The sequence below is a fragment of the Oncorhynchus gorbuscha genome, linkage group LG14, assembly GCF_021184085.1.
Source record: "Oncorhynchus gorbuscha isolate QuinsamMale2020 ecotype Even-year linkage group LG14, OgorEven_v1.0, whole genome shotgun sequence".
Taxonomy (NCBI): Eukaryota; Metazoa; Chordata; class Actinopteri; order Salmoniformes; family Salmonidae; genus Oncorhynchus; species Oncorhynchus gorbuscha.
In genome coordinates, this window is record NC_060186.1 from 15,613,127 (window position 1) to 15,625,725 (window position 12,599).

Genomic DNA, 12,599 nt, shown 5'->3' on the forward strand with positions numbered 1-12,599 from the left:
ACTGCACCCCAAAAAATCTACCTGTGGTCAAATTTGTAGAATTGAAGAAAATTTGCTTTAAAACTGAAACATTTGTTTGTGTGTGTGTATATGTGCCTGTGTTGTCTGGTCAGAGACAGTGGAGACTTCCTGTGTTGTCTAGTCAGAGACAGTGGAGACTTCCTGTGTTGTCTGGTCAGAGACAGTGGAGACTTCCTGTGTTGTCTGGTCAGAGACAGTGGAGACTTCCTGTGTTGTCTGGTAAGAGACATGGCTCCCTTTCAACAGAGCTCCCTCTCCCTCTCCTCCCTCTCTCTTCTCCCTCTCTCCTCTCACTCTCACTCTCCCTCTCCTCCCTCTCTCCTCTCTCCTCTCACTCTCCCTCTCTCCTCTCACTCTCCCTCTCTCCTCTCACTCTCCCTCTCCTCCCTCTCTCCTCTCCCTCTCCTCCCTCTCTCCTCTCACTCTCCCTCTCCCTCTCCTCCCTCTCCCCTCTCCCTCTCCTCCCTCTCTCCTCTCACTCTCCTCCCTCTCTCTTCTCCCTCTCCTCCCTCTCCCCTCTCACTCTCCCTCTCCTCCCTCTCTCCTCCCCTCTCCCTCTCTCCAATCACTCTCCTCCCCTCTCCCTCTCTCCAATCACTCTCCTCCCTTCTCCCTCTCTCCAATCACTCTCCTCCCCTCTCCCTCTCTCCAATCACTCTCCTCCCCTCTCCCTCTCTCCAATCACTCTCCTCCCCTCTCCCTCTCCTCCCCTCTCCCTCTCTCCAATCACTCTCCTCTCCCTCTCTCCATTCACTCTCCTCCCCTCTCCAATCACTCTCCTCCCCTCTCCCTCCCTCTCCCTCTCCCCTCTCACTCTCCTCCCCTCTCTCACTCTCCTCCCCTCTCCCTCTCTCCTCTCACTCTCCTCCCTCTCTCCTCTCCCTCTCCCTCTCCTTCCTCTCTCCTCTCTCCCTCTCCTCCCTCTCTCCTCCCTCTCTCCTCTCACTCTCCCCCTCCCTCTCTCCAATCACTCTCCTCCCCTCTCCCTCTCCTCCCTCTCTCCTCTCACTCTCCTCCCCTCTCCCTCTCTCCAATCACTCTCCTCCCCTCTCCCTCTCTCCAATCACTCTCCTCCCCTCTCCCTCTCCTCTCACTCTCCTCCCCTCTCCCTCTCTCCAATCACTCTCCTCCCCTCTCCCTCTCTCCAATCACTCTCCTCCCCTCTCCCTCTCTCCAATCAATCTCCTCCCTTCTCCCTCTCTCCAATCACTCTCCTCCCCTCTCCCTCTCTCCAATCACTCTCCTCCCCTCTCCCTCTCCTCCCCTCTCCCTCTCTCCAATCACTCTCCTCTCCCTCTCTCCAATCACTCTCCTCCCCTCTCCCTCTCTCCAATCACTCTCCTCCCCTCTCCCTCTCCTCCCCTCTCTCACTCTCCTCCCCTCTCCCTCTCTACTCTCATTCTCCTCTCTTCTTCCCACTCTCCCATATTTTCTCTCTGTCCTCTCATGGGATTTCACTGACCTGGAGCCTTGTTACACTGTTTCTCTGTAAGAGGGTTTCAGGCAGCTCTCTGTCTGTTCTTGCTCCTCATAAATGGCATCATGGAAAACTCATACCGCCTGGTCTGCCCTCTGTGGAAAATAAGATTTTACCCCATAAAACAGTAACCTTGTCAGGGTTTATAGTGTGTGTGGCCACAGAGCAGAGTTCATGTCAAGTGGTTCCTGGTTCTATAATACAGAGAGAGAGGGAAGAGAGGAGGGGGAGTTACAGGTGAGATTAGTATGAGGAAGAAAGCCTACTTCTTCCTGCAGAATGTATTGTGTTTTCTCCTGCCTGTCCGATGGGAGCTGGTGCTTTGGTGCGGGTGTATGTGTGTGGGTGATTGGTGCCTGCGTGGCCTGTGAATGCTAGGCTGTGGGAGTGGAGAGCAGCGAGGTTCAGAGACAGACTGCCCTCAGTCCTCTACATGGTGAGTGTGTGCGTGTGAGTGTGCGTGTGCGTGTGTGTGTGTGTTGACTGCAGTGATTGAAACATTGTGATTCTAGGAAGAGTAATGTAAAAGCTGTATTGACTTTAGTCCTGGTTTATTCAATATGAACAGTCCCATCTTCAGCCATGTAAAGGGTTAACTGTTCCAGGAAGAGTATCACACAGCAGTTCCATCTTCAGCCATGTAAAGGGTTAACTGTTCCAGGAAGAGTATCACACAGCAGTTCCATCTTCAGCCATGTAAAGGGTTAACTGTTCCAGGAAGAGTATCACACAGCAGTTCCATCTTCAGCCATGTAAAGGGTTAACTGTTCCAGGAAGAGTATCACACAGCAGTTCCATCTTCAGCCATGTAAAGGGTTAACTGTTCCAGGAAGAGTATCACACAGCAGTTCCATCTTCAGCCATGTAAAGGGTTAACTGTTCCAGGAAGAGTATCACACAGCAGTTCCATCTTCAGCCATGTAAAGGGTTAACTGTTCCAGGAAGAGTATCACACAGCAGTTCCATCTTCAGCCATGTAAAGGGTTAACTGTTCCAGGAAGAGTATCACACAGCAGTTCCATCTTCAGCCATGTAAAGGGTTAACTGTTCCAGGAAGAGTATCACACAGCAGTTCCATCTTCAGCCATGTAAAGGGTTAACTGTTCCAGGAAGAGTATCACACAGCAGTTCCATCTTCAGCCATGTAAAGGGTTAACTGTTCCAGGAAGAGTATCACACAGCAGTTCCATCTTCAGCCATGTAAAGGGTTAACTGTTCCAGGAAGAGTATCACACAGCAGTTCCATCTTCAGCCATGTAAAGGGTTAACTGTTCCAGGAAGAGTATCACACAGCAGTTCCATCTTCAGCCATGTAAAGGGTTAACTGTTCCAGGAAGAGTATCACACAGCAGCATCTGGTGGGGAGGAGCATTATTGGCGTCAACTTGCTGAACTGAAAAACTAAAGTAGAGACACAGTATATTGTGTACGAGACCAAACTCTCCAGCACTTCAGAAACCTATTAAACAGCAATACGTTCAGACTATACTCTGACTCTCCCAGCCTTTGACACCACAAACAGGAAGGACAGAGATATTATCCAACGAAAACATACAGGTGAGTAGAGAGATTGACGTGGAAAGTTAAGTTGAAGATAAGCTTTACTGTGTTTAACGTCTAGATTGACTTACTTGTCCAGATTCTACTGTATGTTACACTTTTTATCCTACAGTTATAAGATGTATCTACGTCGTAACATCATGTATCAAGATTTGTTAATATCACGTAAGACAATATTGACAACTCTAAAGCTGAATCTATCAAGAGCTGACTGATTCCAGGAAATGCTTTATGGTTTCACCTTTGGTCTCTGTCTAGATATGACCACCTCCAGCAGTCTCCTGTCTGAAGAGCAGTTCCTGTGCTCTATCTGTCTGGATGTGTTCACTGAGCCGGTCTCGATTCCATGTGGACACAACTTCTGCAAGGCCTGTATCAGTGGATACTGGGATACCAGTGACCTGTGCCAGTGTCCAATGTGTAAAAAAACCTTTGATAAGAGACCAGATCTGTTCGTCAATACTTTCATTTCTGAGATGGCTGCTCAGTTCAGACAGACAGTTGAAGTGAAAGCTACCAGCAGCCCGGACCAATGCTCTGCCATGATAGTAGAAGTGTCCTGTGACTTCTGCACTGGGATGAAGGTCAAGGCCCTGAAGTCCTGTCTGGTGTGTCAGACCTCTTACTGTGAGACTCACCTGGAGCCTCATCAGAGAGTCCCAGCCTTGAAGAGACACAAGCTGATCAACCCTGTGGAGAACCTGGAAGACAGGATGTGTAAGACGCATGGCAGACTCCTGGAGCTGTTCTGTAGGACTGACCAGACGTGTGTTTGTGTCTTGTGCTTGAAAACAGACCACATGACTCATGACACTGTCCCTCTAGAGGAAGGGTATGGAGAGAAGATGGCTGAACTGGGGAAGACCGAGGCAGAAGTACAGCAGATGATCCAGGAGAGACTGAAGAAGGTTCAGGAGATCAAACATTCAGTAGATCTGAGTCAGAAAGATGCAGAGAGGGAGATATCAGACAGTGTACAGGTCTTCACTGCTCTGGTTCGCTCCGTTGAGAGAAGCCAGACTGAGCTCATTGAGGTGATTGAGGAGAAGCAGAAAGCAGCAGAGAGGCAGGCTGAAGGGCTCATTAAAGACCTGGAGCAGGAAATCACTGAGCTACAGAGGAGAAGCACTGAACTGGAGCAGCTTTCACACACTGAGGACCACCTCCACCTCCTACAGAGCTGTCCATCCCTCTGCACCCCTCCACCCACCAAGGACTGGTCTAGAATCAGTGTTCACAGTGATCTGTGTGTGGGGACTGTGAGGAGAGCTGTGTCTCAACTGGAGGAGACACTGAATAAAAAGATGGAGAAGCTGCCTGAAGTCAAACTGAAGAGGATTCAGCAGTATGCAGTAGATGTGACTCTGGACCCTGATACAGCACATCCCAATTCCATCCTTTCTGAGGATGGGAAACAGGTGAAACATGGAGACACATGGACGAATCGTCCTAATACCCCAAAGAGGTCTGATAAAAGTGTAAATGTCTTAGGAAAGGAGGGTTTCTCTTCAGGTAGATTCTACTATGAGGTGACAGTTAAGGGGAAGACTGACTGGGTTTTAGGAGTGGCCAGAGAGTCCATCAACAGGAAGGGGAAGATCACACTGAGCCTAGCAATGGCTACTGGACTGTCTGGCTGAGGAATGGAGAACAGTACAAGGCTCTTTCTAGCCCCAGTGTCCTCCTTTCCCTGAGAGAGAAGCCCCAGAAGGTGGGGGTGTTTGTGGATTATGAGGAGGGTCAGGTCTCCTTTTATGATGTGGAGGCCAGGTCTCATATCTACTCTTTCACTGGCTGCACCTTCACTGAGAAACTATATCCATACTTCAATCCATGTCTTAATGATGATGGTAAAAACTCTGCCCCTCTGATCATCTCTCCTGTCAATGACAGACTGAGTTTTAATCTGAAAATCTAACTGGCCAGTAAAATAAATACATCTAAAATAGTAATAATCTGTTGTCATACATCACAATTAATATTTTAGACACACAAATATCATGCTTCCAAGACATGCGAACCTCTCACTATTACAATAATTAGCATTTTGTGCGTCTAACTTTCTCACTCATCCTTATTCACGATTCATTCAGGATTATCTGTCATAATAGAAGCATCCACATTAATGTAAAAGTTTTTTTTTTTAACTCTTCTATTATTTTATAAGTGGCTCCAAAATGACACAATACATTATTTACAAAATGATTTATATTTGGTACTAAATAGTGTGAAACGCAACCAAAACAAACAGCAAATGGATCTAACAAATGTGTAGAGTTACAAGTTCGATGTTGTCATTATGTGCTAGGAATATGGTACCAAATACTCAACTTTTTACTACTCTAATACACATATAAGTGAATTTGTCACAATACTTTTGGTCCCCTGAAATGGGGGGACCCTGTATAAAAAGTGTTGTCATTTCTAAATGGTGAAACCAGTATGTACACAAATACCCTCAAATAAAAGCAGAACATCTTTACTTTAACCATATAGTAATAGTTTGATTTCAAATACAAACTTTTGGAGTATAGAGACAAAATAAGAAGAAATGCTTCACTGTCCCAATAATTACGGAGGGCTCTGTATATAGTATATACATTTCCTGTTCCGAAAATTTGGGGGTGCAAATAAAACCCCCTTTGGGCCAAATTCTGCCAGTTGGGGCCCCTGATGTAGCGGATCTGGTTTCAGGTGTGTGTGTGTGTGTGTGTGTGTGTGTGTGTGTGTGTGTGTGTGTGTGTGTGTGTGTGTGTGTGTGTGTGTGTGTGTGTGTGTGTGTGTGTGTGCATGCGCGCGTGTGCGCATGTGTGTGTTGGCTCTGCTTGTCCATGGTTCTTGGCCTCGTCTTGCATGAGGCCCCATGTTAGTTTAGAAAGACACTGGATTCCATTTTCTCCCTACGTTCCTGCCAGGAGCACCTCTGTGTTACACGGTGTGTGAGGGATTATTCCATTACATTACATTACATTTAAGTCATTTAGCAGACGCTCTTATCCAGAGCGACTTACAAATTCCCTCCTGGGAATCCTGCAAATTAATCTTAATCACCGTGGAAACAGGCTAGTGGGAGGGAGGGAGGGACAGATCCGGAGATGGGAATTCAGGAAGTTGTTCTGATTGGGTTGTGGTGTTGTCATTCAGTGAAACAGAGGTTCTGTTCTCTTGCTTTATATAGCTATTGTATTTCATCATAACTGTGTGTTGTTGTGTGTGTCTGTAAGCCTGTGTATTGACGGTAGCAGCAGCACTGGTCTGAGCACCCAGACCTCTACTAGCCTATATTTAGTCTGTGTGGTGGACATTGTTTTGAGCCCAAATGGACTACAGAGACGGATCATAAATGCAGTGAGAGAGATTGAGTGTTTGTTAGCCTGCAAAGCAGTTACCCTGCCAACTGCAGTGCTTCTATTCTGGGGGCACGGGCACAAAATGGCTGCCGTTACTCACAGGATGTAAATTACATCTGCCTTTGAGACAGTCTTGAGATGCAGGTCCATGTGTGTAGACAGTGGTGCTGGAGCAGTTTTTTGTAAATGACATCATCATTTCCTCAATGTTTGTACCGACAGATGTAGACAATGATTAGCCTGTCAGTATAGAAGATGCATAAAATGCATCAGCCAATTGCAACGTCTGCCTATGCCCACTCATATTTCCTCTAGAAAATGTTCCATTTTTAATATCCTCAAACATATCATTAGGAATAAGCCACCATCATTGTCAGTCATTTAACCGGTGAAACGTCCAAACTGCATCTCCAAGTCAGCCATTTGATGGATCTCAATGAGTTTCATGGGAATATGAATGTAGATCTTCTTGAATGACTGTTTTGTGAGTGAATTAGAGCAGATGGTGTTAACACACTTGTCCGTTCTTGTTTCAATTAAAGCACAAATCCTGCCTAGTGAAATCCTGTCTTCTTTTATGACTTTTCAGCTTCAGCTAACCATCCGAACCATCAAAATCTCACAAAGACATCAAATAAATCTTTATTTGGTTTGTAATTATCTTGTTTTTCATGACATTTTAGTCGTAATTAAATATAATCTATTTACAATTGATCAGAATACATTTTTCAGAAAAAGTTTGACCCGCTCCGTGTATTGTCAAATTGAAAAGAGTGAGGGAGCGTCACACCGGCTGCACTACATCGCTGGTTGTAAGACCAGTGTGGAGAGACGGAGAGCAACTCTCTCTCTCTCTCTGTCTCTCTCTCTCCCTCTCTGTCCCTCTGTCTCTGTCTCTGTCTCTGTCTCCAACTCTCTCTCCCTCTCCCTCTGTCTCCATCTCTCTCTCTCTCCATCTCTCTCTCCCTCTCCCTCTCCCTCTGTCTCTGTCTCTGTCTCCATCTCTCTCTCCCTCTGTATCAGTCTCCATCTCTCTCTCCCTCTCCCTCTCCCTCTGTCTCTGTCTCTGTCTCCATCTCTCTCTCCCTCTGTATCTGTCTCCATCTCTCTCTCCCTCTGTCTCTGTCTCTGTCTCCATCTCTCTCTCCCTCTGTCTCTCTCTCCCTCTCCCTCTGTCTCCTTCTCTCTCTCCCTCTCCCTCTCCCTCTGTCTCTGTCTCCATCTCTCTCTCCCTCTGTCTCTGTCTCGGTCTCCATCTCTCTCTCCCTCTGTCTCTGTCTCCATCTCTCTCTCCCTCTCCCTCTGTCTCTGTCTCTGTCTCCATCTCTCTCTCCCTCTGTCTCTGTCTCCCTCTGTATCTGTCTCTGTCTCTGTCTCCATCTCTCTCTCCCTCTCCCTCTCCCTCTGTCTCTGTCTCCATCTCTCTCTCCCTCTGTCTCCATCTCTCTCTCCCTCTGTCTCTGTCTCCATCTCTCTCTCTCTCTCTCCCTCTCCCTCTGTCTCTGTCTCCATCTCTCTCTCCCTCTGTCTCTGTCTCCATCTCTCTCTCCCTCTGTCTCTGTCTCTGTCTCCATCTCTCTCTCCCTCTCCCTCTGTCTCCATCTCTCTCTCCCTCTCCCTCTCCCTCTGTCATTGTCTCCATCTCTCTCTCCCTCTGTCTCTGTCTCTGTCTCCATCTCTCTCTCCCTCTCCCTCTGTCTCTGTCTCCATCTCTCTCTCCCTCTGTCTCTGTCTCTGTCTCCATCTCTCTCTCCCTCTGTCTCTGTCTCCATCTCTCTCTCCCTCTGTCTCTGTCTCTATCTCTCTCTCCCTCTGTCTCTGTCTCTGTCTCCATCTCTCTCTCCCTCTGTCTCTGTCTCTGTCTCTGTCTCTGTCTCCATCTCTCTCTCCCTCTGTCTCTGTCTCTGTCTCCATCTCTCTCTGTCTCTGTCTCCATCTCTCTCTCCCTCTGTCTCTGTCTCCATCTCTCTCTCCCTCTGTCTCCATCTCTCTCTCCCTCTGTCTCTGTCTCTGTCTCCATCTCTCTCTCCCTCTCCCTCTGTCTCTGTCTCCATCTCTCTCTCCCTCTGTCTCTGTCTCTGTCTCCATCTCTCTCTCCCTCTGTCTCTGTCTCTGTCTCCATCTCTCTCTGTCTCTGTCTCTGTCTCCATCTCTCTCTCCCTCTGTCTCTGTCTCCATCTCTCTCTCCCTCTGTCTCTGTCTCTGTCTCTGTCTCCATCTCTCTCTCCCTCTGTCTCTGTCTCCATCTCTCTCTCCCTCTGTCTCTGTCTCTGTCTCCATCTCTCTCTGTCTCTGTCTCCATCTCTCTCTGTCTCTGTCTCCATCTCTCTCTCCCTCTGTCTCTGTCTCCATCTCTCTCTCCCTCTGTCTCTGTCTCCATCTCTCTCTCCCTCTGTCTCTGTCTCTGTCTCCATCTCTCTCTCCCTCTGTCTCTGTCTCTGTCTCCATCTCTCTCTCCCTCTGTCTCTGTCTCTGTCTCCATCTCTCTCTCCCTCTGTCTCTGTCTCTGTCTCCATCTCTCTCTCCCTCTGTCTCTGTCTCTGTCTCCATCTCTCTCTCCCTCTGTCTCTGTCTCTGTCTCCATCTCTCTCTCCCTCTGTCTCTGTCTCCATCTCTCTCTGTCTCCATCTCTCTCTCCCTCTGTCTCTGTCTCCATCTCTCTCTCCCTCTGTCTCTGTCTCTGTCTCCATCTCTCTCTCCCTCTGTCTCTGTCTCTGTCTCCATCTCTCTCTCCCTCTGTCTCTGTCTCCATCTCTCTCTGTCTCCATCTCTCTCTCCCTCTGTCTCTGTCTCCATCTCTCTCTCCCTCTGTCTCTGTCTCCATCTCTCTCCCCCTCTGTCTCTGTCTCTGTCTCCATCTCTCTCTCCCTCTGTCTCTGTCTCTGTCTCCATCTCTCTCTCCCTCTCTCTGTCTCTGTCTCCCCATCTCTCTCTCCCTCTGTCTCTGTCTCCATCTCTCTCTCGCTCTCCCTCTGTCTCTGTCTCCATCTCTCTCCCTCTGTCTCTGTCTCCATCTCTCTCTCCTCTGTCTCTGTCTCCATATCTCTCTCCCTCTGTCTCTGTCTCCATCTCTCTCTCCCTCTGTCTCTGTCTCTGTCTCCATCTCTCTCTCCCTCTGTCTCCATCTCTCTCTCCCTCTGTCTCTGTCTCCATCTCTCTCTCTCTCTCTCCCTCTCCCTCTGTCTCTGTCTCCATCTCTCTCTCCCTCTGTCTCTGTCTCCATCTCTCTCTCCCTCTGTCTCTGTCTCTGTCTCCATCTCTCTCTCCCTCTCCCTCTGTCTCCATCTCTCTCTCCCTCTCCCTCTCCCTCTGTCATTGTCTCCATCTCTCTCTCCCTCTGTCTCTGTCTCTGTCTCCATCTCTCTCTCCCTCTCCCTCTGTCTCTGTCTCCATCTCTCTCTCCCTCTGTCTCTGTCTCTGTCTCCATCTCTCTCTCCCTCTGTCTCTGTCTCCATCTCTCTCTCCCTCTGTCTCTGTCTCTATCTCTCTCTCCCTCTGTCTCTGTCTCTGTCTCCATCTCTCTCTCCCTCTGTCTCTGTCTCTGTCTCCATCTCTCTCTCCCTCTGTCTCTGTCTCCATCTCTCTCTGTCTCTGTCTCCATCTCTCTCTCCCTCTGTCTCTGTCTCCATCTCTCTCTCCCTCTGTCTCCATCTCTCTCTCCCTCTGTCTCTGTCTCTGTCTCCATCTCTCTCTCCCTCTCCCTCTGTCTCTGTCTCCATCTCTCTCTCCCTCTGTCTCTGTCTCTGTCTCCATCTCTCTCTCCCTCTGTCTCTGTCTCTGTCTCCATCTCTCTCTGTCTCTGTCTCTATCTCTCTCTCCCTCTGTCTCTGTCTCCATCTCTCTCTCCCTCTGTCTCTGTCTCTGTCTCCATCTCTCTCTCCCTCTGTCTCTGTCTCCATCTCTCTCTCCCTCTGTCTCTGTCTCTGTCTCCATCTCTCTCTCCCTCTGTCTCCATCTCTCTCTGTCTCTGTCTCCATCTCTCTCTCCCTCTGTCTCTGTCTCCATCTCTCTCTCCCTCTGTCTCTGTCTCCATCTCTCTCTCCCTCTGTCTCTGTCTCCATCTCTCTCTCCCTCTGTCTCTGTCTCTGTCTCTGTCTCCATCTCTCTCTCCCTCTGTCTCTGTCTCCATCTCTCTCTCCCTCTGTCTCTGTCTCTATCTCTCTCTCCCTCTCCCTCTGTCTCTGTCTCCATCTCTCTCTCCCTCTGTCTCTGTCTCTGTCTCCATCTCTCTCTCCCTCTGTCTCTGTCTCCATCTCTCTCTCCCTCTGTCTCTGTCTCCATCTCTCTCTCCCTCTGTCTCTGTCTCTGTCTCCATCTCTCTCTCCCTCTGTCTCTGTCTCTGTCTCTGTCTCCATCTCTCTCTCCCTCTGTCTCTGTCTCTGTCTCCATCTCTCTCTCCCTCTGTCTCTGTCTCCATCTCTCTCTCCCCCTCTCTCTGTCTCCATCTCTCTCTGTCTCTGTCTCCATCTCTCTCTCCCTCTGTCTCTGTCTCCATCTCTCTCTCCCTCTGTCTCTGTCTCTGTCTCCATCTCTCTCTCCCTCTGTCTCTGTCTCTGTCTCCATCTCTCTCTCCCTCTGTCTCCATCTCTCTCTGTCTCCATCTCTCTCTCCCTCTGTCTCTGTCTCCATCTCTCTCTCCCTCTGTCTCTGTCTCCATCTCTCTCCCCCTCTGTCTCTGTCTCTGTCTCCATCTCTCTCTCCCTCTGTCTCTGTCTCTGTCTCCATCTCTCTCTCCCTCTCCCTCTGTCTCTGTCTCCATCTCTCTCTCCCTCTGTCTCTGTCTCCATCTCTCTCTCGCTCTCCCTCTGTCTCTGTCTCCATCTCTCTCTCCCTCTGTCTCTGTCTCCATCTCTCTCTCCCTCTCCCTCTGTCTCCATATCTCTCTCCCTCTGTCTCTGTCTCCATCTCTCTCTCCCTCTGTCTCTGTCTCTGTCTCCATCTCTCTCTCCCTCTGTCTCTGTCTCTGTCTCCATCTCTCTCTCCCTCTGTCTCTGTCTCCATCTCTCTCTCCCTCTGTCTCTGTCTCTGTCCGTCTCCATCTCTCTCTCCCTCTCCCTCTCCCTCTGTCTCCATCTCTCTCTCCCTCTGTCTCTGTCTCTGTCTCCATCTCTCTCTCCCTCTGTCTCCCTCTGTCTCTGTCTCCATCTCTCTCTCCCTCTGTCTCTGTCTCCATCTCTCTCTCCCTCTCCCTCTGTCTCCATCTCTCTCTCCCTCTGTCTCTGTCTCCATCTCTCTCTCCCTCTGTCTCTGTCTCCATCTCTCTCTCCCTCTGTCTCTGTCTCCATCTCTCTCTCCCTCTGTCTCTGTCTCCATCTCTCTCTCCCTCTGTCTCCATCTCTCCCTCTGTCTCTGTCTCTGTCTCCATCTCTCTCTACCTCTCCCTCTGTCTCTCTCTCTCTCTCTCTCTGCCTTTGTTTCTCTCTCTCTCTCTCACTCACTCACTCACTCACTCACTCACTCACTCACTCACTCACTCACTCACTCACTCACTCACACACACACACACAAACACAGCAGAATTTGACATTGGGAAATGTACAGCTTGTAGCATGCTGACAGTGTTTATCCCAGTTGCTTTAGATGCTTTCAAATGCAATTTAGGAGAAGAGCATGAGAAAATGGAATTCAGACAATGCCTTTGCCAGCTGTGCAGTTCCTCGGCTGTGTCGGAAAATAAATAGTTTTCTATTTTCTGCTCTTTTCACCCTTGGCAATGTCGCAAAACCAGATTGTTGTATTATTGTGTGAGATTAAATGTAATAGTCTCAAGGGGCTTCTTAGCTGTGGATTAGGAGAGAATAGGTGAAAACACACACACACACACACACACACACACACACACACACACACACACACACACACACACACACACACACACACACACACACACACACACACACACACACACACACACACACACACACACACACACACACACACACACACACACACACACACACACACACACACTCTGACTGAAGGAGTTTGATGTCAATCAGCTCATTCAGTGATGTATTGACCCATTCAGTAGACCTACACTTCCATCCAGAAGTGACTCAGCCTGATTATTTATTTGTGTTGTTGCAAATGTCTGAATAAAAATGAGTTAGTACAGAATGGTGCTTTTTTGTTGTTGTATGTACACACTGGCAAGGTGCGTACATACAGTAGGCTATATGTATGCCTCAGGG

At 48.7% G+C, this 12,599-nt stretch overlaps 1 protein-coding gene and 1 pseudogene across 2 annotated transcripts in view; both read left to right on the top strand.

The window, feature by feature from the left end:
- LOC123994548 (carbohydrate sulfotransferase 11-like) overlaps nt 1–12,599 on the top strand; it is an 82,640-nt gene that overhangs the window by 62,311 nt on the left and 7,730 nt on the right. The gene's annotated exons all lie outside the window — the stretch shown is intronic.
- Nucleotides 1,747–6,961, top strand: LOC123994544 (annotated as a pseudogene).